This window comes from Balaenoptera physalus (assembly GCF_965194825.1).
Source record: "Balaenoptera physalus genome assembly, chromosome: 4".
In the NCBI taxonomy this organism is placed as follows: Eukaryota; Metazoa; Chordata; class Mammalia; order Artiodactyla; family Balaenopteridae; genus Balaenoptera; species Balaenoptera physalus.
In genome coordinates this window covers 137323477-137350685 of record NC_138891.1, presented here as the reverse complement: position 1 = coordinate 137350685, position 27209 = coordinate 137323477, and the positions used below count along the sequence as shown (strand labels likewise).

The following is a 27209-nucleotide window of genomic DNA, read 5'->3' as shown; positions in this document are numbered from 1 at the left end:
AGCTTTTTTGTATAGAATGTGAGTGTTGGGAGAGGGAAAAGATCTTTATTGAATTATTTTAGAAAGTTACGTATGGAAGAGAATACAATTGATCGAGAAGATTGGAAGGCTTATTTTCCCACTATAAAATGTAAGCTCCATGAGATCAGGAATTTTGCTTGACTTGCTTTCCAGTTTATCCTTGTTCTTGAAATGCTTGGCACACATACTTTTTGAAAGAATGAATGACAATGGACCATACTGGATAGCCTGGGATGGTGGCAGCAGGGAGAGGTTCTGGAAGTTTGGACAGAGGTGGGAGATACTGCTGTGCATGGGAGCTTTTAAGAAAGATGTGAAAACAAGATTTCAGATTTTGCTGTGAGTTGTGAACAGATCCTTCATTGGCTTTTTTTTTAGTAGTGAAGATTAAAAAGATCTTGATAAAGATTTCTTAAAGGTTGCATTGACATTTCACTGAATGGGGTAGCATCCTGTAATCCCTTGCAAGGCTGCCATGCATATATTAAGTTCTGTCTGTTTGTTGGATAAATGGATCATCTTTCATTTTTCCCTGAGGTAGAGTGTGCTATGTGGAACATGGTTTACTTTACATGTGGTGCCAGGTTCCATATGGCCGTAGACGGATTTCGCTGGGCAGCAGCCTTGAGTAGGTTTGTAGTCGATTAAAGGGAGGCTAAAGGGGGAGTTTCTATGAATGTGTACGTAGTAACTGTGACTAATGAAAACCCAACTTAGACTAGCTTAGGCCAAAAGGAAAAAAATTGTTACATGGTTGTTGAGATGTCTTATGGTACCAAAGATAAGAACTGGGCGGGGTCTCAGGAGTGACCTTCAGAGATTATCTTTTCCTTTTCCACTTGGGTTTGCCCCCCTTCCCCTCCATCCCTCCCTGGACTGGATTTTCTTCTCCTGGTTTCTTTGATGCACACAGTGGGAAATAGGAGAAAGTGGTCTCTCTTTCTCAGCTTTAAATTTCCCAGGGTACCATTCCAATTGGCTTGAAAGTTGACCACCGAAGGGCATCATCTTCATAGTTCCTTCTCCAGAAGCCACGTGGTTGGAGTGGGGGAAGGGAGGAGAGTTCCCAGAAAGGAGGTGCAGGTCCCCACAGGAAGGGGTGTGAGATGAGTGGACAGAACAGGAAGGGTTCACTTTCACTGCCATGGCAGAAACACTTTACCATGTAGGCTCAGCCATGGGAAGTCGGTGGGGTCATCTCCTAGAGGAATGAGTTAATTCCAAGGTGCTGTGGCTCAATGGCTGTTTTGGATACTGTCAGTCACTCGTTCTATTGTATCCAGTCACTGAGTTCTGTTGGAATAAGTGAGTCCCAGAAGGTTCAGTCCACACCTTGTGGGGGACCCTAGGAAGCAAGAGAATCTCACCTGATAAAAACTTAGTGATCTGCAATTTGTAAAAAAAAAAATGAGAACGTGCATAACAATGAAGGTGATTTTTTTCTTGTGTTTCAGTCAAGGAATCAGAATTTAAGAGGTCCAAAATATTGTGTATAATAAAGTAACTATTTCAATGTAAAAAATGACCAGATGTACACACAAAGGACTACTCTCTAGATGAAGGAGAAATGTTATCTTTTGTCCCTTATTCGTTCGTACGTTCATTCATTTTGCAAACTTTTGTCGAGTACCGGCCATGGTAGGTTTTGGGGGTCCAGTGGTGAATAAGACAATTGTAGGCTCTGCCCTCCGGGAGTTTATAGTTCAGTGGGGAGTAGAGATATTGAGACAGTGCCAGGTGTGATGCATACTTTGAACAAGAAAATAGAGGGAGCGTGGGAGCCTCTAACGCGATCAGATGGAGGAGTTCTAGTCAAACATCTTGGGGAAAATGGCCTTTAATTTGAAGGCTGCCTTTGGGGATTGGAGGCAGCAGATAAAGCAGAGGAAGGTTCCAGGGAGTGGGGATGGTGTGTTCCAGCCTCAAAGGATGCGTGTAGCCCCTTTGAGAGTTGAAAAAAGTTCAGTTGGTGGCAGTGGGGAGAGGAAGGGAGGGAGGGTGGGTGGGATCGAGGCTGTGTGTAAGGATTTGGGCTTTATCCAAAAGGAACTGGGAAACTGTTGAAGAAAGCTGTATTATGTGAATACTATGGATACTGGGATATTAGTTCTCTACGGCTGCTGTAATAAATTGCCACACACTTGGTGGATTTAACAACACAGTTCTAGAGGTTACAAGTCCAAATTGGGTCTCACTGGACTAAAATCAAGGTGTTGGTGCGCTGTGTTCCTTCAGCTCTAAGGAAGAATCCTTTTTCTTGCCGTTTTCAGCTTTTAGAGGCTGCCTGCATTCCTTAGCTTGTGTGCCCCTTTCACTAGGATGTGGACATTTTTGGGGGCCATGTTTCTTCCGACCACAGATATAAAGCCTGGAGGTGACACGATCTGATTGGTCTACACTCTATGAGGACAGGAACCACGGCTCTTTTGCTCACCACTGTATACCCTCTGCTTGATCGGCACTGTGCCTGGCACATAATAAATAATTTGCAGATTATTTGCTGAATCAATGAAGAAAAAGATATTTAATAACTTCTACCTGCAGAGAGAAGAGTGGGTTGAATTGGGGCAAGAGTGGATGCAGAGAGTCCAGTTAGAAAGTTATTGTTGAAAAAGGATCAAAGTTGCCAGGACAAGGTGGTATCAGTGATTGGATTTGAGAGGCATTTAGAAGACAGTCAACAAGACTTGGAGGTCCATTATATATGAGGCTGGGTGATGCTTAGATGTTTAGCTTGGGCATGGAGGAAGGTGCTAGTGCCCTTAACCAACACAGGGAATCTGGAGGACAAGCAGGATCACATGAGCTGATAACCACAGATTGGTATAGACGGAGTTTGACTACCTGAGGTTGAGATAACTGTGTCCATCCCTAACAGGCAGAGGCATATATGAGTCTATGGCTTAGGAGAGAGGTGGAAGCTGGAGTTTAAGATCCGGAAGTCATCCCAGCATCTCAGTAGTTGTTCGTAGAAGTCACGGATTTAGATGTTGTCACGTAGAGGAAAATGGTAGATGGGGAAGGGAAGAGAGCCCAGACTAAGTCCCGAAACACCGTTTCACAAAATCTGTTTCTCATTCCAATATCACTGCTCTATGTGGTTGACACTCAGTCTCAGGAAAGGGTCATTGTTTGTGTTAAGTGTTTCCCCTCTTGTGCTGTTTTTTCTTCTTTTAAATTAATTAATTAATTAATTTTAACGTCTTTATTGGAGTATAATTGCTTTACAATGGTGTATTAGTTTCTGCTTTATAACAAAGTGAATCAGCTATACATATATCCCCATATCTCCTCCATCTTGCGTCTCCCTCCTACCCTCCCTATCCCACCCCTCTAGGTGGTCACAAAGCACCAAGCTGATCTCCCTGTGCTATGTGGCTGCTTCCCACTAGTTATCGGTTTTACATTTGGTAGTGTATATATGTCCATGCCACTCTCTCACTTCGTCCCAGCTTCCCTTTCCCCTTCCCCGTCTCCTCAAGTCCATTCTCTAGTAGGTCTGCATCTTTATTCCCATCCTGCCCCTAGGTTCTTCAGAACCTTTTTAGATTCCATACATATGTGTTAGCATATGGTATTTGTTTTTCTCTTTCTGACTTACTTCACTCTGTATGACAGACTCTAGGTCCATCCACCTCACTACAAATAACTCAATTTCGTTTCTTTTTATGGCTGAGTAATATTCCATTGTATATATGTGCCACATCTTCTTTTTCCATTCATCTGTCATTGGACACTTAGGTTGCTTCCATGTCCTGGCTATTGTAAGTAGAGCTGCAATGAACATTGTGGTACATGACTCTGTTTGAATTATGGTTTTCTCAGGGTATATGCCCAGTAGTGGGATTGCTGGGTCGTATGGTAGTTCTATTTTTAGTTCTTAAAGGAACCTCCATACTGTTCTCCATAGTGGCTGTATCAATTTACATTCCCACCAACAGTGCAAGAGGGTTCCCTTTTCTCCACACCCTCTCCAGCATTTATTGTTTCTAGATTTTTTGATGATGGCCATTCTGACTGGTGTGAGGTGATACCTCATTGTAGTTTTGATTTGCATTTCTCTAATGATTAGTGATGTTGAGCATCCTTTCATGTGTTTGTTGGCAATCTGTATATTTGCTTTGGAGAAATGTCTATTTAGGTCTTCTGCCCATTTTGGATTGGGTTGTTTGTTTTTTTGATATTGAGCTGCATGAGCTGCTTGTAAATTTTGGAGATTAATCCTGTGTAAGTTGCTTCATTTGCAAATATTTTTTCCCATTCTGAGGGTTGTCTTTTTGTCTTGTTTATGGTTTCCTTTGCTGTGTAAAATCTTTGAAGTTTCATTAGGTCCCATTTGTTTATTTTTGTTTTTATTTCCATTTCTCTAAGAGGTGAGTCAAAAAGGATCTTGCTGTGATTTATGTCATAGAATGTTCTGCCTATGTTTTCCTCTAAGAGTTTTATAGTGTCTGGCCTTACATTTAGGTCTTTAATCCGTTTTGAGTTTTGTGTATGGTGTTAGGGAGTGTTCTAATCTCATTCTTTTACATGTAGCTCTCCAGTTTTCCCAGCACCACTTATTGAAGAGGCCGTCTTTTCTCCGTTGTATATTCTTGCCTCCTTTATCAAAAATAAGATGACCATATGTGCGTGAGTTTATCTCTGGGCTTTCTATCCTGTTCCATTGCTCTATATTTCTGTATTTGTGCCAGTACCATACTGTCTTGATTACTGTAGCTTTGTAGTATATTCTGAAGTCAGGGAGCCTGATTCCTCCAGCTCCGTTTTTTCTTGGGCTGTTTTTATGAATATTTCTTATTAGGATGAACCCTGGGGTGTTGGCATGGAATATGGAAATCACATATTTTTAGAAAACCCACTTAGTGATTGCTTGCACTGAAGTCCTTTGTAAGAGATTTGGAATTTGGGTCTAGTTATGTGTGTACTTATAAACTTTGAATGGAGGGTATGGTAGATGCCTCAAAAGGCAGTAATGTCTAAACAGGTATTCTCAGGGTTGGAGGACTATATCCATCCTCACTTTCTTTCCTTGTTTACCTGCTTACCATGAATGATTGGACTTAGCTGGAAACCAGGGTCTGCGTATCCTGAGAACCCAGGTTAAGAAAGACTATTGGCCCTTAAAGTAACAGTTTTGAAGGATGGAAAGGGCCAGGAAATTACCGGAATCCCATGACTTTACCCTGGGAAACTGGTTGAAGACCAGTTACCAAATCTAAATGGAAAAAAAAAGATGGGATGTTCAGGGAACTTGCACTGAAGAGTATAGTTTGGAGTGGACAACCTTAGAATATCTGTTCCTGGAGTTTTAAAGATTGAGAGAGGCTCAGGATACATCAAGTTTTTTGAGACCCTAAGTGAAAAAACAAAACAAAACAAAACAAAAACAACAACAACAAGGGGAAGAAAGGCCGAAACAGCATTGCAAATATTCCAGAATACCTAACTTTACATTTTAACAAACAAGTTCTTTATAACCCAAACACAAAGCCCACAATGCTGTATGTTTGTGTTAGGCACAAGATATTTATAAGTTTTATAAAAACTAATTCACTGTGTACCACGGGGGGTAGCCTGATAACGCAACATGAGATCAAAGTTGTGTGATGAATGTCATCATCTTTCAACCTGTGTGTCATCTCTATATGTCATATATGTATCTTGAAAGTCCAAATTTGAGACCCTGTGGTTGTGAGGCCAAGGTCAAATGGCCCTTTGGTGATAGGGCTTTGTACATCTTATCCATTATTTAAAACCCAACTAAAGTGTTCTTCCCGTCTCTTCAACGTTAATCAGGAGTCAATAAATGACAGGGAATGAGCTATACTAGGCACTGGAGACACAGAGATGGATGGGATACAGCCTACTGCTGGAAGAGCTAACACGGCTGAGGACGCAGCCATAGCAGCAGCTAAAGCCAGTGCCGAGGGATCTTCCTTACTCCTGCCATCTTTCCTTGAGTCTGAAGACTTGAAGATGATCTCATCTCCTCTGGCTCCTCTTGCATTTAAATTCTCTACCACTTTTTGAACAAACCCTATACATATTGTATTGCTATGAAAATTGATTGCACTTTGTTATAAATATTTACATATTATAAATTGTAAGTCAACTATACTTCAATTTTAAAAAACTGCTTATAATTTACATTTAATTGCTTATAATATTGTGTCTTCACTGCAGTTGGGTGTGGTAACCAGAGTAAGTTCAGGACAGCAGGACCCAAAGAGAGCCATTCCTTCAACTTCTGGGTTGTGCCCTTCAACAGAAGCTTCTAGTTAGCTGTGATAGCTATTATTATCTCTACTTCTAGCACTCTGAGAGAAAAACTTTCACCTCTCCCTGACTCAGGCTGAGAGTCTGTATATACATTATCAAATCACTTATCTCACTCTTGTAAGAAGCTTCTTTATCTGCCAGGCTCACTCAGGAGCTCATTGAGCCCTTAGTCATATTTTCCTCTCTAGCACTGAGTAGCAGTCGGTGTTCCTGCCACATTAGATGTTTGCTAAACAAATTAAGGAATTAAAGAACACCTTGTACTACATCAGGTTTCCCATGTGGATTATGGTCAACTTACAAAATGATGCAAGGATCCCAGAAAGCACTAAAATAGTTCATAGCAATTGATTGTATTTCAACAATTACACTCCACTCCCCTTATCCCACCCGCCCTATACACATTAGCAAATGCACCCATGACTTCATGTTTCCATAAAAGGCCCAAATATGTAGCCAACATTGGCAACCTTTTATTTTCAGTAAATATTTTTTAGTGCTTTACTGCATGATTTGGCCAGTGGTTGATTGCCAGTTTCAGAGAATTTGGTAGCTGCTTTATAGGAAGGCAGATCATCTATGTTCCTTTAAATAAAGCTGGTTGCTTTGTGACTGGAGAAGGGACCTTGCCTTGTGGAACTGTCAGGACAGTGAATTCACATTTTGGAACATCTCTGGTTAACGTGACATCACTGAGCCACGCTAGACACTGCCAGTGGCCATCAGTGCCATCATCTGATTTCTGAACAACTCTGATTTCCCCTGACTTGGGAACCCCAGGCTAGTTTCACTTGGGCTCTGAAAACTGTCTCAGAATATCCTCCATCAATTGCTATTTGTGTGGTGGGACATAAACAGCAAGGCAGGGTGGAAAAAACAAACAAATTTATTGTACTTAAGTGTTACGGGAGCAGCGGTCACTAGTCAGGGGGGGAAATACATTTTATTTTCCTTTTCTCATGTGCTTTTCTATAAACAGCAAAACATGCTGAATGAATTTTTCAAACAAACTTGTAAAATCAGAAAATACAACGACCTTTAACAGTTGGTAGCATGAATTATCCGGGGCCACAAAGAAGTTTTTAACTCTTGAAACACGTTGGCAACATGACAAATGAGGTTTTTTTTCCCCTTTCAGACCGTTAAAAATAGCTTTTATAAACTCTTAACTCCCTCTGATGGGGAGCTCACCATTAATCACCTTTATGACATCTTATATTTAGGCCATGGATAAATCCATGGGTCCTAATCAACCACTTTCCTGAGGAAATTGGCCAAATCCCCACTGGAGGGGGAGATGAATCACAACAGCCGTGCTATTCAGACAAATCTCTTTTCAAGTGCCCTTAAAGCTTTTTTTCATACACCAGCGAAGAGAGCCACACAGGAAACAATAATAGTTTAATCTTTTGAAAAATTTCCTTCCTGCATTGCAGCGCTTTCAGACAGGTAGTCAGAGCCAGCCAAAGAAAATTAGCAGCCGCCCCTGCCAAGAGCAGGCTGCTACTTGAGCCTCTGAGCTCCCCGGCCCCTTCCTCCTCTTCACACCCCCAACCCCTGTCGTCTCCAGGGCTGCAGCCTGAAAGGGAGTCTTCTTCTGCCCAGGGGTGGCCCTCACTGACATTGGAAGAGCCCTTGGTGACTCAGCGTGTGTCTAGGCGTTTTTAAAGCCTCTCCGCCCTTCTCCTCCCAGAGTTTTCCCTAGATTCTGGTTGGGAGGACATGTGTCATCTGGAGAAGCACATCGGGTTCTCAGGAAAATGCGATTTTTCACAAGATGGAGGGAGTCGTGGTAAATGTGTGTGTGCCTTTTGCTCGTGGAATTTTCCCAAATCTGAGCGAGTTCTGAGACTTGTGGGTTGGAAAAGACTTAGTTTCTGTAAGTCAACTTGCTTCACCCTCTGCCACCAGTATGGGACATGAACCTTTAATTACGTCCAACAATTCATTGCAGGCTTTGCTCGGGCTGTCATAGACACTTTTCCGTAGGGATTTGGTCACAGCGCTTATGAAAGTCTTAAGTTGTTCTTCTAATCAGCAAGTTCACTGAACTGTGGACAAAAAGAGAACCCCCCCTCCCCCATTGACCCCCATAGGCCATTGACCTCTGGCTCAGGTTCTGTTGACCCACTGGCTGCCAGTGCCACCCCCCGCCCCCTTGCCTCCCCTTACCCCACCATCTAAGTCTCCTGGCTCTCAATTTTGGTTTCTCACCCGACAGTCTCTTTGTCTTTTCCCTCAGCTTGGCAATTTCATGAACGACTTTCAGGGCCCGGACAAAATTAATTGCATTTCTATCTCTCGTGTATTTCCCCCTCCCATGTTTGTGACTTGTATAAAGAAAAATAATCTCTCTTTATGTAGACTATGACATTGACTAATCTCTCAAATGAGGAGAGAGGGGGCAAAAGGATTCATTGGCCAAGTTTCCGACTGTCACAAAAGAAAGTGAACCAAATTAGTTATTATAAAAATAGTCCCTCAATGCCACCCATGGTGTCTAGGAATTCTCTGGATCCGTTCTCATGCATTTTCAGGACCAACAGAAAGTCCATGAAATTGGGGTTTTCATCTCCCTTTCCTCCATTATCATGGATAACTGAAAATAAGCTTTGTAATATTTTCCTTAGAAAAGTGTCTTAGCCACTCAGGAACATTTTCTCAGCAGTCCAAGTCAGAAAATCAGCAATCCATATCCACATAGTAGCTGAGAAGAGGCCCATGGTTCATGTTGTTGTAAAGGATTATCAACAACCAAGTGGTACCTTAAGATGTTCATCATAGTGTTATTTATAATAACAATACATTATGAAGACTTATATTTCCAGCAATAAGCCAATGTTATTATCAACCACATAACAGACATGTAACTGTGAAAAGTCGTGTTTTCAAAGTACACTAAATCAATGGGAATATGCTTACACTATCTAAAGGGAAAAAGGTAGAATATACTGTTTATACTATTTAATTCCAATTTAGAAAAAAGATCATTTCTGGTTAATGGAATTATGAGTGGTTTTAATTTCATTTTTACAACTTTTCATAATTTCTAAAATGTTTTTAATGCAGAAACATTGTTTTATACTGATATACAGAATTAGATACTATGTCTAATTGGCTTTGCTTGTTTTGTTTTATTTGGGACGTTTCCTCCTCTCTGAATTTTTATTTGAAAGCTCTTAGAAGAAGAAAGGGTAAAGGGTAGGAAGAAAGAGGAGGGAAGAATGATTATTTCTGTATTTTGTCTTGAAAATTTTTGTGCTATATATTTTCAGTGAACACTGTAGTGTTTCTTAAACACTGTATTTTCCCTGGAGTTTTGATACCAGCAGAGGATAAAGACATTGAGATACCAACTTGTTAGGAAAAAATTATGCTGACTCACATGTTCTAAAGAGACATTGGATTTATGATGCTACATTAAAGATGTCTTTGAGTAGTGGCATTACTGTATACATGATCTCTGAAACAATAAAATTTGTCAAAGTCAAGATCTTTGAGAGATATTTTTGAGGCAACATTAAGTTTTATCTTCTGGGCCCATGAAAGTTATGAATGTCTAGAATCTGATGTTTGATAAGAAATATCCCTACTATACATAATTAAAAAGGGATATCTAAAGAGACTGGCAGATGAAATAAAATATTCAGAATAAATAGGACATCACTGAATAACAAGGAGGGGGCTTGTCAACCATGGACAAGCACCTCTGTTTTCTTACCACTGCTCTTCCTGGATGCCTGTGACTGTAGTCAGCTAAGCCCCGATTTGCCTGACATAAATTCATGAAAGTTTTGTGACATAACAAAGAAGGTGTGGTGGGGACCAGAGTGAGAGCCCAGTCTAAGCACTCAGAAACAATGCTGTGCCCAGGTCAAGGCCGTGTCAGTATCCTAGGGCTTTGCTTATTTCAGGCCAAAGTTCAGGTGAGTCAGAGAAAGTTCTCGAGCCTCTGGCCATCACCGGACACTGCTTCTTTTGTTTAGTTGTTGAGGGAGACCCTGGCCCAGAAGACTCAGGATTGATTGCTCTTGAAAGCACAAGGAATCACAATGTGATTTCCTGACCCCAGAAGATGTGTGTGGTTGTAGGTTCTCTGTGTGGGGCAAGGTGAAGGAGGAAGTGAAGCGTGCCATGCTGGATAGGTGGAGAGGGACCAAAATTCTTCTCTCTTCTTTGCTCCAATCTAACCCAGGCTTCTGTGATCTTTCCGACAACATGCCAAGTGTTCACCAAGGGGCTCATTTTTCTCCTGGTCACACAGGAGACCACATTCCATGCCTCCTCATTCTCCACCGGCTAGACGTGGTCCAAGGAGGACTCCAAGGACCAGAGGATGGTGGAATCGCCAGGAGAAAGGGGCCAGGGTCTCTGAGTCACCTTGTGGAAGGCTGCTGCTAACTGCCTGATCAGACTGTGATCAGACAAGTGGGACATAAACCTTTATTAGATTAAGCTGCTGAGATTTAGGATTGTTTGCCATAGTGGTTAGACTGTCTGACCAATACAAGGTGGTTGCCAAATCTGACTTTCCAATGGCCAGGATGCCCTCCTTGTTCTGTGCCTCAACTTCCTCATCTTTAAAATGGGAAACTCATAGCACTTACATCATAAGGATGTGGCAAAGTACAGAACTGTGCCTCATTCTCAGTGAAATGTCACCACTGCCATGACTAGTACTACTACTATGGCAAGTGCTATCAATACTATTACCTGAAGTAAGTGGTTGTTTATTTCAAGAAGGACTACCATTATGGAAGCACTCTAAATGTCCATTGACAGATGGATGGATAAAGAAGATGTGGCATGTATATAATGGAATATTACTCAGGCATAAAAAAGAATGAAATAATGCTATTTGCAGCAACATGGATGGACCTAGAGATTATCATACTGAGTAAAGTAAGTCAGACAGAGAAAGACAAATGTCATATGATATCACTTATATGTGGAATCTAAAATAAGATACAGATGAACTTATTTTATTTATAACAGAAATAGACTCACAGACATAGAAAACAAACATATGGTTACCAAAGGGGAAAGCAGAGGGGAAGGATGAATTGAGAATTTGGGCTTAGCAGATACACACTACTATATATAAAATAGACAAACAACAAGGACCTACTGTATAGCATAGGGAACTATATTCAATATCTTGTAATAACCTATAATGGAAAAGAATCTGAAAAGGAATATATATGTATATATTTCTCTATCTATCTACCTATCTATCTATCTATCTAGCATCATCTATCTCTAACTGAATCACTTTGCTGTACACCTGAAACATTGTAAATCAACTATACTTCAAAAAAAAAAAAAAGATTAAAAGAGAAAAAAAAGGCTACCACGGATCTCATGCTTCTTGAGAGGGGAAAATAGGTTTCTTGATGCAAACCCATGTGAAGTACTAACCAAACTAACAAAACAAACCTTAGGTTAAGTCACTCAGGGATTATGCACATGGAACTGGTGCATTACCTCTTGTTATGGAACTGGATGCCACCTAATGATTCACAACGGGTTTCGAGGGGAGAGATCATTTTGGGTTATGAGAAAATTATTGAAGAGTTCATGGAGAAGCAATTAGTTATTTGATCTTTCTGGTTTATTTGGAAGTGGTGATCTCAACACACAATCAGCTTGGCCTTAGAAACTTAATTGCAGCCATAGAGGAAATTTGGCTTTTCAGTAGAGGTTTGCTTTGTGAAACTCAGGTGATGGGATTTTATTATTTATTTATTTACTTAACATCTTTATTGGAGTATAATTGCTTTACAATGGTGTGTTAGTTTCTGCTTTATAACAAAGTGAATCAGCTATACATATACGTATATCCCCATATCTCCTTCCTCTTGCGTCTCCCCCCCCACCCTCCCTATAGGTGATGGGATTTTGAACAAAGACAGTGCGAAATCATAGTGACATCCTAACCAATCGATTAGGATAATTAGAACTGTTTCAACTGGTTAGCAGGTAAAGACTGATGTCTGAGTGCTAGGAGAGGGTAGTTGAGAAGTCTAGTGTTGTCATTACGAATGTAGGCTATGGAGTCACACCACTAGGGTTCAGATTTGGCAATTTACCAGCTGTGTTACCCTGGGCAAGTTATGTAGTCTCTCTGGGCTTTTGTTTCTTCACTTGTAAATTGGAAATAAGTATAATACCTCTCCTATAGGATTATGAGGAATAAATGAGTTAATACATTTAAAAAGCTTAGAATAAGATGATACTAATTATAATTATTATTATTATCATTATAAAACATTGTTTAGTACCTTCGTCTGGAACATAGCCATCTATTTCAAAGGTGTTAAAAGTTTTACAACACTGAACTTCAGTGAACCGTATTTGCCTGATTCAGTGGATATTTCAGCAGTGGAAGGAAAGTCTTCAGTGCCAAGATGATGCTGTGCACCATTTGCACCAAGATGCTCATTCTGATACTTTTTGTTTGTAGACACTTTTGCACCAACCCGAATGCTTTTGAAGGCTATTAACCGATGAGGAGGACTGGAGAGAATAGAATGAGCCTGGTGGGCAGAAGCACATTTAAGGTGTTGATGCGTCTCTGAAGATGGAAAGAAGCTATCATCTTCCCATCTTGCAGAGAAGTATTTTCTAGGAAATTAATTTTTTAATTCTTCTTTGCTTTTGTCTCTCCATTCTCCAAATCTTCTTCAAAACATAATTTCAAACCATAAGATATACATGTATTTATGTATATACATTTAAAGTTTCTGTTTGGAAATAATTTCAAACTTCCAGGAAAACTGCGACAAGAATATTTTCGAAGAACAACAAATATTCTTTACCTAGATTCACCTGTTGTGGACATTTTACTCCATTTGCTTTCTCATTTGTACTCTCTTTCTATACGTATACATATACGCAGACACACAAAGTATTTTTTCTGAACATTTGTAAGTAAGTTACGTATATCGTGACTTGTCATCCTTAAATACTTCAGTGTATATTTCTTAAGAACAAGGATATTCTCTTCCATAACCACAGACCACTTATCAACTTCAGTAAATTTAACATCAATATCATACATTTATTTAATATGCCATCCATATTCCAATTTTATCCAAATAATATATCCTTTATAATGTTTTTTTCCTTCAATACAGCAACTAGTCCAAGGTTGCATTTAGGTGTGTGCCTGTTTAGTTTCCACAAGGCATGTTTTAAATAAGACTGAACAGTTTTAAGCACTAAAAGGTTAGCCTTACTTTATTGCTCTTGAAAACAGAAGCAAACCACAGAAAGGAACCCTTGGCTGACCATCTTACTACCTCTGTTGGAGTTCTGGCCTTTTAAATGGTCAAAAGGCAGCAAGGTTCCACGAAGCCTGTTCTGAATCCACACAAATCTACGTGAGAAGGGCATTCTTCTTCCATCTTCCCATGTGAAGTGTAGCTATTAATTACACTAAGTGACAAAGCTTCTCCTTGTTGCTTGATGGACACAAGGATGAATCTTTGTTACTGACTGCAAATAATAGTCTGGTGGTGATCAAGAGTCAGGCCAGGAAAATGTGCTCCAAGCCACACAATGGGCATATGGCACCTTCTTCTGCATCAACCCAAGGGGCTGCGGGGAAACAGAGAGGGTATTATTTGGTCAAGTTCCTCCTATAAAAATACAACCTCCATCCTTTTTGCTTGTTCAGTTCTGGCACTGGAACAACCTGTCTCTTTACATTAGTTCAGTTCTGTAGAGAAATGGTCATTTAGAAGGAAATACTTGGAAAATCCAGGCATGAATCCATTTTTAAAGTCACAACTGAATGATTGCTTTCTTATTATGCTCCATGGGGCTGGAAAAATCATTCCTTTCTGTACATATTTTTCTTTTTTGCTTTGTATTTTTATTCTGCTGAAAACACACATATGTGCCAGAAATGAAAACATTTTCAAAGGGCAAGTTTCAAGGACTCCTAAAAATAGGACCTGTTGCCAAATATACATTTCCCGAATATGTAAATGACTGCGAAGGAGCGCAATGAAAAGCATATGCTATTCAAATTTTCTTTAGAAAAACAAGAGCTAGAAGACTTGACTTTTAGCCCTGAAACTCTTTAAACTAGTGGTTTCCATTTAAGTTTTATCCTGAGTCTTCAGACATCATTCTTTCCATATTTGACATTTTTTAATCAAAACTGAAAAAAAGCTACTAAGAAGAATTTTATTCTCCAAATGGGCAAATGTTATTTCATTACACCAGTCTGTGGCTTGACATGAAGTTTACAAGTAATTACCGGGGCTAAAAAAGGTAGAAAACACTCAGAACATCTGGGTCACCAGTGATTGCTTCCTAGACCCAAGGATGAATCAATGAGTTGGACAGTAAATGCAAATTTATTGAGGTAAGGAGCCTTTAATTTCTTGCCTTCTGTGGTCTGCAATCAGGAATAACCTCAAACTCTTTCTGGAAAAAAAAAGGCAGAGCTTAAATACATTAATTAAAATCAAAGATGTCAATGGTGAGCGGGATTTGCTTAGGGTTCTGTGCTTGCTATACTTAAAGCCGTGCCTTGTAATTTAGAAGAATTATTATTTGTTATAAAAAAATCTCACTGGTGAGTTACTATCTCAAATGCCTTGTTATTTTCTGAAAAAAATTTTTTATCAACAACGAATCAACATATAATTATTATATGTCGTCTTGTCAAAGATCCACAAACCTGAGTTGCCGTGTCCTTCCTGGGAAGGCTCTCATGGGGCTGGCATACCTCTGAGTTCTCTGGAGCTTTTCTCTCCTTCCTTCGGGGCTGTGGAGATAGTACTGGTCCACAAAATACAACTGAAGGTCTAGACCTTTTACCCTTGGAATTATCTTCCTTTCTCAGCTCTGGTTAAAATTTGCCTTCCATATCTTAATATTTCCATGATAGAGCATGGAAAAAGAAACTTAGAAAAGGTTTCACCTTTGCTGTTAAAAAGTTATGACCTTTGCTCACATTTGCCAGAGAAAGTGGCTTATAGCACCATTTAACATGAATTATTAACTCCCAGATTAATAATTTATTAGAAACCTAACGGCCCTCGGTAGTGCCAGATCACACTATTGAAAGAAAAATGAAGAAAACAACATAGCTCTAATTATAACAGTTTGTTGGCCGTACTTGGAATAAGTAATGGCCTTTAGATTTTCTAAAGGATTTTTTAAAAAAACCCTCTAATACCACCTGGCTGCAAAGTCAGACAAATTAACTAATAATTCCTAAAATGACTGGCGTAGATGTGGATTTTTTTTTAAATCTCTTTAACAAATACGCATATATAGCTTCCTTTGTGTCAACTTCTATTTGAAGCACTTGCACATACTAATTCATTTAATCCTTCTAACAACATCTGCATTGGACCCTGTTACTATTATCCACATGTGCCTGGAGCTGTGCCCAGAGTCACAGCGAAGCCGAATCCCGCTTCTGTACCCTGACACCTAAATAAATCTCAGAGACAGAGTTTTGGGTGAAGTAGAAAAGAATAGCTTTATTGCTTCGTCAGGCAAAGGGGGCCGCAGCGGGCTTACGCCCTCAAAACTGTGTTTCCTGACCTGGAGGGAGTCGTGAGGAGTATTATAGTAATTGTGCAAAGAGGGCGTGATCAGCTCATTGATATTCTTCTGATTGGTTGGTGGTGAGGTAATTGGGAGTCAGCACCATCAACCATCTGGTTCCAGCCGGTCTGGGGTCTACGTGCTTGTGGGCAGCATACCATTAACTTTTTCCACCTGATGGGGGTTTCAGTATCTGCGAAACGACTCAAAGATATTGTGTGTATCCCATGATGGGGAACCAGGACTCAGCCCTAAGGCTGCACTATATTTTGTTTCTTTGAACTGTTCCTCCCTTGTCTCACATCCCCTCCCTTCTCTGATTAGCAACTGCTTGAACCTGCCGGTTGGAACTCAGGGAAGGTCATGGAGGCTGAATGAAGCCTATTTCCTGTAATCAAGAAATGGTGGACACAGAAAGGCTTTTGTGCCCAGGAGCCCCACAGGGTCCTGCTCGGTATCAACAGATACATGAAAACTGGGTGTATTCATTTGTATATAGGGCCACTGTGACAAAGAACCACAGCTGAGCGGCTGAAACAACAGAAGTGGATTGTCTCACAACCCTGGAGGCCAGAATTTCAAGATCAAGTCAGTTGGTTCCTTCTGAGGCTGTGAGGGAGAGTCTGATCCAGGCCTCTCTCTGAGTGTCTGGTGGTTTGCTGGCCATCTTTGGTGTTCCTGGGCTTGTAGAATCATCACCCAGATCTCTGCCTTCATCTTCACCAGGCGTTTTCCCTGTATGTATGTCTGTGTGTCCACATTTCTCCTTGATACCAGTCATATTGTGTTGAGGCCCACCCTAGCGACCTCATTTTAACTTGTTTACCTCTGTAAAGACCCGATCTCCAAATTAGGTGACATTCTGAGGTGCTGGGGGCTTAGGACTGCAACCTAGGAATTTTGGGAGGCAGGGAGTGGGCACAATTCAACTCATGACACTGGTAAAGCTGGGACCCAAACCCAGGCAATCTGGTATGGGTCTAAGCACTTAATACCATGCTAAACTGCCTCCCATTTTTTTTTTTTTCTTTTGGTCTGTTTGAATACAAAAGCTCATAAAGGCAAGTTCAATTTAGAGCATCTTATTGATTGCATTCAAAAATTGTCCTTCGCATGGTGGCTCTTGTGGGCAATGTCTTCTTGAGCTCAGGCTGGGATCTGGTTAATTTAGGGGATCAGACTTGTTTATAGCTCTAGTCCCTTTAAATTTTCTTCAAGCTCCAAGCCCACTGTGTTTTGAAATCTAAGAAGCTCTTTCTCCTCATTCTGTTTGACTCTGGAGTACATGTTTTCTTAAATCCACATTTTAAAGGCATTTTAAGAGGGAGAAGCCTAATTACTTCCTTTTTTCCTTCCAAAATCCTGTTCTTGGAGCCATGATTAGATAATAGAGCACCTCTCTACCTTGCAAATCTATGTGACCTCATCATATCCTGAAATAGAGAGAAACCAAAAGGCCCACAACTTCTGATTCTTTGGCCTTTCGACTTGACAAGGAAGCAAAGCTTGAAATCCCCTGCTCCTTAACGGAGGAGAGAAAAGAAAAAAAAGGGGAGAAAAAAGAGAACCAGGAAACGTTAAAGAGCAGAGAAAATAATTTTGCAAATAGAAATAAAAATAGGTTTGGGATTTAGGAAATTGTGCTTTGTTTCATCAAATACCCCTTTTCAAAGGAGAAAAGGGAGAGGTCGTACATGGCTATTCTCTGATGAAACGCTTCTTATCACTTCATTCCCCTCACCACCTAGCTCACTCTGACAGCCATCTGTGAGATTCATGGTCAAGATCAGATTCCCAAGAACATATGGTACATTTGGCTCCCTACCTCAACATTTTTAGGATTTTCTCCTTTCTTTCTTTTTGTTTCTTGTGAGTGCAGACTTACTAGCATTTTAGTGCAGTTTCTGTGTCAGACCACTTGTTTTTCTTCTCTTTTGAAACAAAGGCTGTGATAAAATCATGCAGGAGGGTGCCAGGTAGATGACAGGAATTCATTCCTGTTGTGCTTGAATAAATTGTCCACCCCTGTTAGCGTGTTTACCAATTTGCTCTGTTCTGAAGGAGTCATTTCTAAATTGACTCTAAAGAGGACAAGAGGCACAGAGAAGTCATTTCAGAGGGTGGAATGAGTTCAGAGAGAAGAGAAGCAAAGGTCAGGGCTTTGTGCTCCTGCTGTGTTTTTAAAAGAGGGACATCAGACTTGTTTAGGAATTTCTGATTCAGGCATTGAAATGACTGGCCTAGAAGTTTGATCAGGCTCCTGCCTCCCTCACTCTTTCAGGAGCTTTTCTTCTTTGGGAGCCCCAACAAATGTCAGTTCATGCAGAAACTAGCAGACTGGTAGAAAAGGGCCATCGTCCTTTGCTTTTCCCTGTATCCATGTTCACTGTAATATGACTTTGCAACTCTCCCATCAAGGGGTAGAGTCAGAGTCAGTTTCCTTACCTTCGAATCTGGGCTGCCCTGTGACTTGCTTTAACAAATAGAACACAGCAGAAGTGAGGTGTGACATTTTGAAGCTTAGCACAAGAGCTCATCCATGGCTGTTCTTTCTTTGATCCTTGTCCAGATTCCCTGTGAATAAGACCAGAGTAGTCTGTTGGAGGATGAACAACCACATGGAACCAAGGTAGGATGTTTCAGCAGAGACCATCCCAAACTAGCCAGTCCCTGGCTGTCTCGGCAGCTAAGCACACATGCATGATGAGCGCAGGCAAAATCAGAGGAACCATCCAACTGAACCCAGCCTAAATTGTTAACCTAAGGAATCATGAGCTAAATAAATGGCTGTTGTTTTAAGTCCCTAAGTAAATTTAATCAAAGTTTATGGTTTTTTGTTCACTTTTGTTGCCTATAACCCTTTGAGAGTCTCAATGAATATTTATGTATACAGAAAACCTAGCATTGTTGGTATCACTTCTTCTACTCATGGCAGAGCGATCATTGCTAGTGGAGACTATCATAAGTCTGTTCTTGATGTCACATTTGGGCTTCCTTCTTTGTAGTGAGAGATACAAGATGCAATATTTTTGTCCTTTACTTTGGATGGGATGTCTCAGACCCCTAAAATTTTACTGATATAGCAAGTCCTGAATCTTCATAGGGTTTATCTCTCACCCCCTGGAGCACTTGTGTCTTACTAAGGCCTCCAGTGTACTAGGTACTTCTTGTCCATCTGGCCAGACTAGAATTATGCTATAGATGTGATGTTCTGTGGGATGCCCAGATGTCCAGACCTCTTCAGACTGCATTACGACAGAGGGCAGAAGAGCTAACATAGGCCTTGGGCAAAACGGTAAAGGCATATTTTTGTTCTTTCAATTTGAATGCAAACAGTTTCTGATTTTCTTTTCTGATAGAGTTAGAGAGGAACACCTTCACTTCATCAAATCCATGGCTACATAGCATGTACCTGAGACCTGTTAATCTCCCCAACAAAGACACCACGTCTGGTGTGACAGCAGCACCTGGGGCTCCTACTTAGTTGAGTTTGAGTAGTCTGCTGTCATCCTCCAGGATCTATCTGGTTCCTTCAGGGGCCAGACTGATGAATTAAGAGGAGACAGGAAGGGGACCACTACCCCTGTATCCTTTAGATCATTGAGGGTGAAAATAATTTCTACTCTCCTCCCCTGGTATGTGATATATATTTTTTGATTTAATATTATATTTGGGCAGGGTGGGAGGTGGGAGTTTCAGAAGTTTCCACTTGGCTTTCCCCACTATGATCATTCTCATCCCATAGGTCAAGAACTCAATGTAAGTTGGTTGCTCTGACTACCAATATGTCTATCCCAATTGTACTTTTGAAGATGAGGTAAATCATTGCCAGGTGGGTCTGTAGAACTGGTGGATACCCTCTCAGTTGCATGTTGGTCAGATGCCATTATTCCTGGGCCCCATATGCTCGCATTTTCACAGAAGAGCCATGATAATGCTTCAGTTCTCCAGCTATCAGTGTAAGCTGAGACCTTGTGTGCAATATTCCTAGACATATTTGAGTGTTTCTCTTGCCTAGTGTACAGTTACTTGAGTAAATGGCTGAGGTCCCTTTGGGTCAAGACTGGGGGCATCATTACCATGTTCATTTGCCATATGTTACAGGGTCTGTCCTGGGGGCTCCATCTCCTCTTTAATCAATGAGTTATTGTCTGAAAACTGGCTCAGGTCTGGAAACTATGAAAAGGACCATGACCCTTAATGGGGGCAACTCCCTTTAGTCTCCTTGTCATGCATCCTTGGTTCTTTTACAGGCACAAGGTGAGCAGCGCCCTTGCCAGCTGCTCATCTCTTTTGCCCTAGGGATGCCTTGCTAGTCATTACAATACCTTCATCCACCTGGCTTTTGATGGTTAAACATGGTTATGCTCTGCTTCCTAGTCTCTCCTGTTTAGGGTCTTATCATCCCCATTGGTCTGGTGAGACTATTTCTCTAGCAGCCTCTCCTGTCATCAACCCTGGCCTAAAGAAGAGGAGCTCCTCTAAACTTCCCAAGTGCTGCTAGTGACCCATCACCAGCCCATCCTGTTGTTTTGTAAGTGGCCTATCATCTAGGCTTTCCCATTGAACATGGGTTTTCTGGTGGGTTTCCTGGTCTTCCATGATCTGTCCTCTCCAGCCTGCTCACCCAGAGGAGCCGTTTGATCCCAGGAATTCTGGCATTTGAACTCAGTAAGTTGGTCATTACTTCTTCCATGCTTTGAGGTGCCATCCTAGTAGCTAATTTGCACAGTCTCCTGGGGTCCTTGCTAAAGAAGGTTAAACTCTAAGCAAGGCCAGTCTGCTCTGCCAAGGTCAGGGTCCTGGTTGAGAAGGAGTGAGACCTTCACATCTGGATGCAGGACAGAGACTAGGAAGAGGAAAAGGAAGCATCCAGGGTGCAGTTTAAGGGGGTATGCACTCTTAGGTCCATGAAAGTGCAGGGAGTGAGTGGCTTCTGAAATTTTGCACCTTTTTGATCTCTCGAAAGTCTTGAATCTCCAGATTCCCCTGCACCCCCGAGTCTACAGAAGTAGCCTATCCCTCCTATGAAGAGCTGGCACTTCCCTTATGCTTGGAGGCAGTGCAGAGACCTCGCCCCTGCAAGATAACCTGAGCCCCCTTCCCTCCTGATCCCTAAGTCTATAAATAGGTTTCATCCTGGCACACCCCAGCTGGGGATGTGCTAAACCAGATAATTGAGGAAAATAGCTGCAAGACTTAGGCAGCATGGACGAGCAAGACCCGTGGAATATACATGGGTCTGGTTCTGAGGGTTCTGGGTCGTGGAGCCTGGAATATAAGGTTGGATAAGGGAGAGTTTAAAGATTTGGGAGTACTCTCCCAAGATCAAACTCCCTGGCAAGGATTCCAGGATATTGTGCAAACTTGCTAAGAAGGACACCTGGGCAGTGCATCACTGTTCCACCGCTTCCTGTGCCAGATCTCTCCCAAAAATTGATTGGCAAATGGACTGGGATGAGGATCTATGGAACAAGGAATCTGATTCCTAGAATTTGGAGAATGCAAAGTCTATAATTAAGACTTTCAATCTGATATTGTTACCCCATCCCTGGTGCTTGCTCTACTCACTAATATGAATGACTTGTTTACTGGCCCTACAAACAGATGATATCCTTACAGTGTTGTCTGTTTTTACTTTCTCATTTCTTGACTCTTCCTTCACATATTATTGCACTGGGCTCTGACATCGCCCTTATTCAGGTCCTCTTTCTGTTCAAAAACCCAGTGGACACTTTTCAGTCCCTACTGAAATGAAAACCCTATTTTCGTAACAACTGTCATTGGAATTTCTCATAGGAAGGAATTTGCCTTTGCTTGGTATAGTTGGCAGAATTATGCCCTCCCCCTGCCATAGATATCCACATCTGAATCCCAGAACCTGTGAATATGTCATATTACATGGCAAAAGGGAATGAAGATCATAGTTGGAATTAAGGTTACTAATCAGCTGATCATGAGCTGAGGAGATAACCCTGGATTATCTGAGTGGGCCCAATGTGATCACATGGGAAGAAGGAGGTCAGAGTCAAAGAGAGTGATTGGGAGATGCTGTACTGCTGTCTTTGAAAATGGAAGAAGGGGCCACAAGCCAAGGATTGCAGGCAGTCACTGGAGCTGGAGAAGGCAAGGAAACAGATTCTCTCCTAGAGCCTCCAGAATGAAGGCAGCCCTGTTGACAACATGACTTTAGCCCGGTGAGATCCATTTCAGACTTCTGGCTTCCAGAATTATAAGATAGTAAATTTGTGTTGTTTTAAGTCACTGAGTTTGTGGTAACCTGTTATAGCAGCCATAGGAAACTATGACTTTGAGACACAGTTTGGGGCAGAGGATGAAGAAGAATGGTGAATGTGTGCAGGCCAGAAGAAGAAGCCTTCATCTGGGGAGAAGGAGAGAGGAGCAAAGGCGAGGAGGATGGCTCCAGCCAGATGAAAGGCTGGACCCACTGACTAGTTCAGTCTTGGTCTTCATTGCCATCCTGATGATATCCATCTCTGGTGAACACTCTTTCTTTCTACTCACTCCTTTTCTCCTTGGCTTCCTGTCATGCCACACCTGCAGGAGGAGACATCATATCAGAACTTGGCCAAGTTCATCATTCCCTGGTAAATCCAGGGGTCTTCTTGGACCTTCCCTAGTCTAACTAGAATGACCCAGCTCTGTGTGCCCAAAGACCCCTCTGCCACTGCATTTGTATTGGATTTCCTCCTGTCTCTGACTTCCACACCCTGCTATGGGCTCCTTGAGATGGGTTTTCATCATTTAGACTTCCAGCTTTTACCACAGTGCCTGCACATGGCAGATGCTGAGGAATTCTTTGTCAAATGAATAAACTGATGAAGGGATGGATGGATGGAATCTGAACTCAACCATAAAAAGGGCTGATAAAGGATTTGGGTCCAGGTCTTAAGGTTGATAGGTGGGCAGTTGGCGTTCACAGGTGCCATGATCAGGGCCCATTATGAGGGAGCCTTTTCTGAAACCAGCATCTGTCCCCATAGGCTTGTCCCTATGGTTCAAGGTGTCAACTTGGAGCACAGCTTCCAACTGAGTGAGGGGACTTCTGCTGGCAACTCTAGACCTTCTGTGGTGCAGAGATGGGGCTGGGGTGGGAAACTGTGCTGTATATAGGAGAGGGAAAAGAAATCCAGTGTGGTTGCTGGTCACCTTTTACCAAAAACCAATTTCTTTTTGGAATCTGAGGCAACTTATTTGAGCTATGTTAGAGGTTGAATTGAGTACCCTAAAATTCATATATTAAGTCCTAACCTTTAGGACCTCAGAATGTGACATTGTTTGGAGATTGAGTCTTTACAGAGGTCATCAATGTTAAAATGACATCATTTGTGTGGGCCCTAATCCAGTATGACTGGTGTCCTGATTAAAAGGGGAAATTTGGACATAGCAACAGACAGTGACAGAGGGAAGATACATAGCTATGAAGACATAGGAGACGATGACCATCTACAAGCCAAGAGGGGAAGCCTGAAGCAGATCCTTCCCTCCAGGCCCTCAGAAGGACCCCACCTTCTGACCCCTTGATTTTAGACTTCTCGCCTACAGAACTGTGAGACAATACATTTTTGTTGTTTTAACCACTCAGGCTGTGTGGTACGTTGTTATGGCAGCTGTAGCAAACTAATATAAGCCAGATAGCCAAACATATGTATTCACTTCCAGAAACTTGTGCTCATTCCTAGAAATGCTGAGGGTCTCGATCACAAATCCTAAATGAGAAAGTGGGTCCTCTTGTCCCCTTTCTGTTTATGATTGAGGTTAAGAATCAAAGATCTCACCATTGTTGGTTGTGCTTATAGCACCAGGGCCAAGAGGAAACCATGAAAATATAGCAGCCCCACCGGGGTGGGAGGTGGAAGGTCAGGGAAGAGCGACCTATTACACTGTCGACATTCTGAGAAGAGGAACTAAATGTTCATAATCTTATTTTCTCCAAAGACAGGTAATGATTATAGGGCCCCAACTTCTAGAAAATAAGATGCCCCTGTGAATGACTACAAAGATAAACAAAGTTAAAGAACAGGTTATAAATGGCGCCGATGCTTGGACCATGACTCTGACACAGGTTGTGTCTCTAACTAGATTCCCCCAGCTCTGCCCTCCCCCATTTGTATGACTTCCTCATATTCCCAGCATCGCTCAGCCTCAACAGCTCTGAAAGGCAGAACCTAGGAAAGGAAATGAAGAGGTTTTCTTCTCTTTGTTTCTGAACCATTTTGGAAAGACATCTTAATGAAAGGAAGTTTACAAAATGCATTCTTACAAGTGATGATGTTCCCCTCCCTTCTGTGAAATGATTTCATTTACTTAATAGAGACTTTTTTTTTTTTTTTTTTTTTAATGCCTGATGCTGACCTGACCTAGGGAGCTTGACCTGATGGTGACTTACAGTGCTGCCATCTCACTATGACCCTTATTTAGGGAGAGTCATTCTGTTCAAAGTGTCGAAAGGGAAGTTCATTTCCATTCATGAAAACTACCAATTCATCTCCTTTGGTAAATGCACTGGGGATGAATAACACTGTCTTAATGAAGGCTATAGATGGGTAATTGTGCTGGGAAAAACCAAATTGTAAATGCAAGATGTTAGGAGGCTAGATATGTCTTCACAGAAGGTGTCTTATGTCTCCTGGGTACAATTGTGGGGACCATGGGATGGGGCAGAAGGAAAGATGAGGGTGAGTCAAAGTGTACGCAATTGGGAAAGAGAGGCAGCTCTGATCAATTTGTAGGGGACGAAGATCATAGGCCGGGTGCCCCCAGGTTCTAGACGGGATAAATCACACTGCAGAGCAATGGCGTTAAGAGAAGTCAAGTTACAACAAATATTAATGGTAGCCAGAAGGGAAGGGAGCAAGCAGCCAGTGCCAGGAGCCATAGCTCACGTTTCCAAAGCACTGGTTTAAACTCACCTGTGCAGGTGATGATGTGAAGAGATCTGATAAAAGGGGAGTTTCCACTCCTAGCCCCTAAGAACAGGGAAGCCAGTTTATCTTTACATGTTTAGAATGATAAAGTACATATTTCTGAGTGATGTGACATTTGGGAAGGGACAAGAAGTGAGGGTGGACACAGATTTTCTGCCTCACCCACCAGATGGGTGGCTCCATACAGGAGTCAGTCTGTGCTTACTGGTTATAAGACGAGCTATTGTCAGTGAGACCAACTGGAATTCTCCCTGACAGACAGGAAGGGCTAACAACTCGTGGAAAGTGCTCAACTGGAACTCTAGAGGTCAACCTGTTTCTCTGGATTGTTTATCCATTCACCATAGTGTCTTGGAAAAGTCACCGAACCTCTCTGTGTTTCACTTTACTTATTCACAGTAAATGAAACAATATTCACTCCACTTATCTCCCAGCATAAATATGAATATAAAACCTTGAAATAGTCTAAGGTGATTTTAAAACATTGTTTTAGAGTTATAGAGGGAAGGAAGAAAGGAAGGAGGAAAAGAGGGAGCTACAGAAGGAAAAGGAAAGAAGGAAGGGGAAGGGTGTTTTAACCCATTCAGGCTGCTATAACAAAAATGCTTTAAACTGAGGGGCTTATAAACAACAAAGATTTATTTGTCATAGTTCTGGAGGCTGGGAAGTCTAAAATAAAGGTGCCAACAGACTTAGTGTCTGGTGAGGCCCATTTCCTAGACTGCTGTCTTTTCTCTGCAGCCACACATGGTGGAAAGGGCAGGGATCTCTCTGGGGTTCTTTTATAAGGGCACTAATCCCATTCATGAGGGCTCCACCCTCATGACCCAATAACCTCCCAAAGTCTCCACCTCCTAATACCATCATTTTGGGGGTTAGAATTTCAACATATGAATTTGGGGGAACATAAACATTCAGATAATAGCAAAGGAGAAGAAAAGAAGGAAGGAAAGGGAGGAAAGGAGGGGGAAATGTAGGAAGGAAGGGAAGGAGGAAAGAAAGAAAGAAGAGAAGGAAAGTGGAGAGGGAGAGAAGGAGGAAGGAAGGAAAATAGTCACTTGAATCTCATCTTTGCTCTGTGTTGAGATTTCTGAATTAATTCAGTGAAAGTTGGGTGCTCTGGGGGAGTACAAATAGAAGCTCTCAAAAATCTGTTTCTTGAATACTTAAGTTACAAAAATGTTGAGTAGCACAGTCACCAAATTTATATCTCATGTGAAAAACCTGAAATCCCAATCTCTGGAAGCTTAATCACTTTATGTGTCTTAACCTCCTTTGTTGTTGTAGTTGTTGTTGCTGTTGGCTGCAGCCATCCTTAAACAATCAGGATTCTCTTTAAAGCTTCAGGACTGTGAACATAAATCATACCAATGCTTTCTTAGGTCAGTCTCCCAAGGCAGTAGATATAAAAGCAAAAATAAACAAATGGGACTTAATCAAATGTACAAGCCTTTGTACAGCAAAGGAAACCATAAACAAAAGAAAAAGACAGCGTGCAGACTGGGAGAAAATATTTGCAAATGATGTGACTGACAAGGGCTTAATTTCCAAAATATACAAACAGCTCACACAACTCAATAACAAACAAACAAACACACACAAAAAACAAACACCAAACAACCCAATCTAAAAATGGGCAGAAGACCTAAATAGACATTTCTCCAGAGAAGACATACAGATGGCCAAACAGGCACATGAAAAGATGCTCAACATTGATAATTATTAGAGAAATGCAGATCAAAACTACAATGAGGTACCACCTCACACTGATCAGAATGGCCATTATTAAAAAGTCTACAAATAGCAGGAGAGGGTGTGGAGAAAAGAGAACCCTCCTACACAGTTGATGGGAATGTAAATTGGTGCAGCCACTATGGAAAACAGTATGGAGGTTCCTAAAAAAACTAAAAACAGAGTTGCCATATGATCCTGCAATCCCACTCCTGGGATATATCTGGAGAAAACTCTAATTCAAAAAGATACATACACCCCAATGTTCATAGCAGCACTATTTACGATAGCCAAGACATGGAAACAACCTAAATGCCCACTGACAGATGAACTGACAAAAGATGTAGTACATATATATAATGACATATTACCCAGCCATAAAAAAGAATGAAATAATGCCATTTGCAGCAACATGGATGGACCTAGAGATTATCATACTAAGTAAATCAGAAAGAGAAAGACAAATACCATATGATATCACTTATATGTGGAATCTAAAATATGACACAAATGAATTTATCTACAAAACAGACTTATAGACATAGAGAACAGACATGTGGTTGCCAAGGGGGAGGGATGTATTGGGAGTTTGGGATTAGCAGGTACAAACTATTATATATGGAATGGATAAACAACAAGGTCCCACTGTATAGCACA

General features: G+C 41.4%; 1 protein-coding gene across 1 annotated transcript in view; it reads left to right on the top strand.

The window, feature by feature from the left end:
- SETD4 (SET domain containing 4) overlaps positions 1 to 27209 on the top strand; it is a 586654-nt gene that overhangs the window by 314158 nt on the left and 245287 nt on the right. The window contains exon 20 of the mRNA XM_082458843.1: positions 16373 to 20407. The gene's annotated coding sequence lies outside the window, so the exon portion shown is untranslated. The remainder of the gene's footprint in view (positions 1 to 16372; positions 20408 to 27209) is intronic.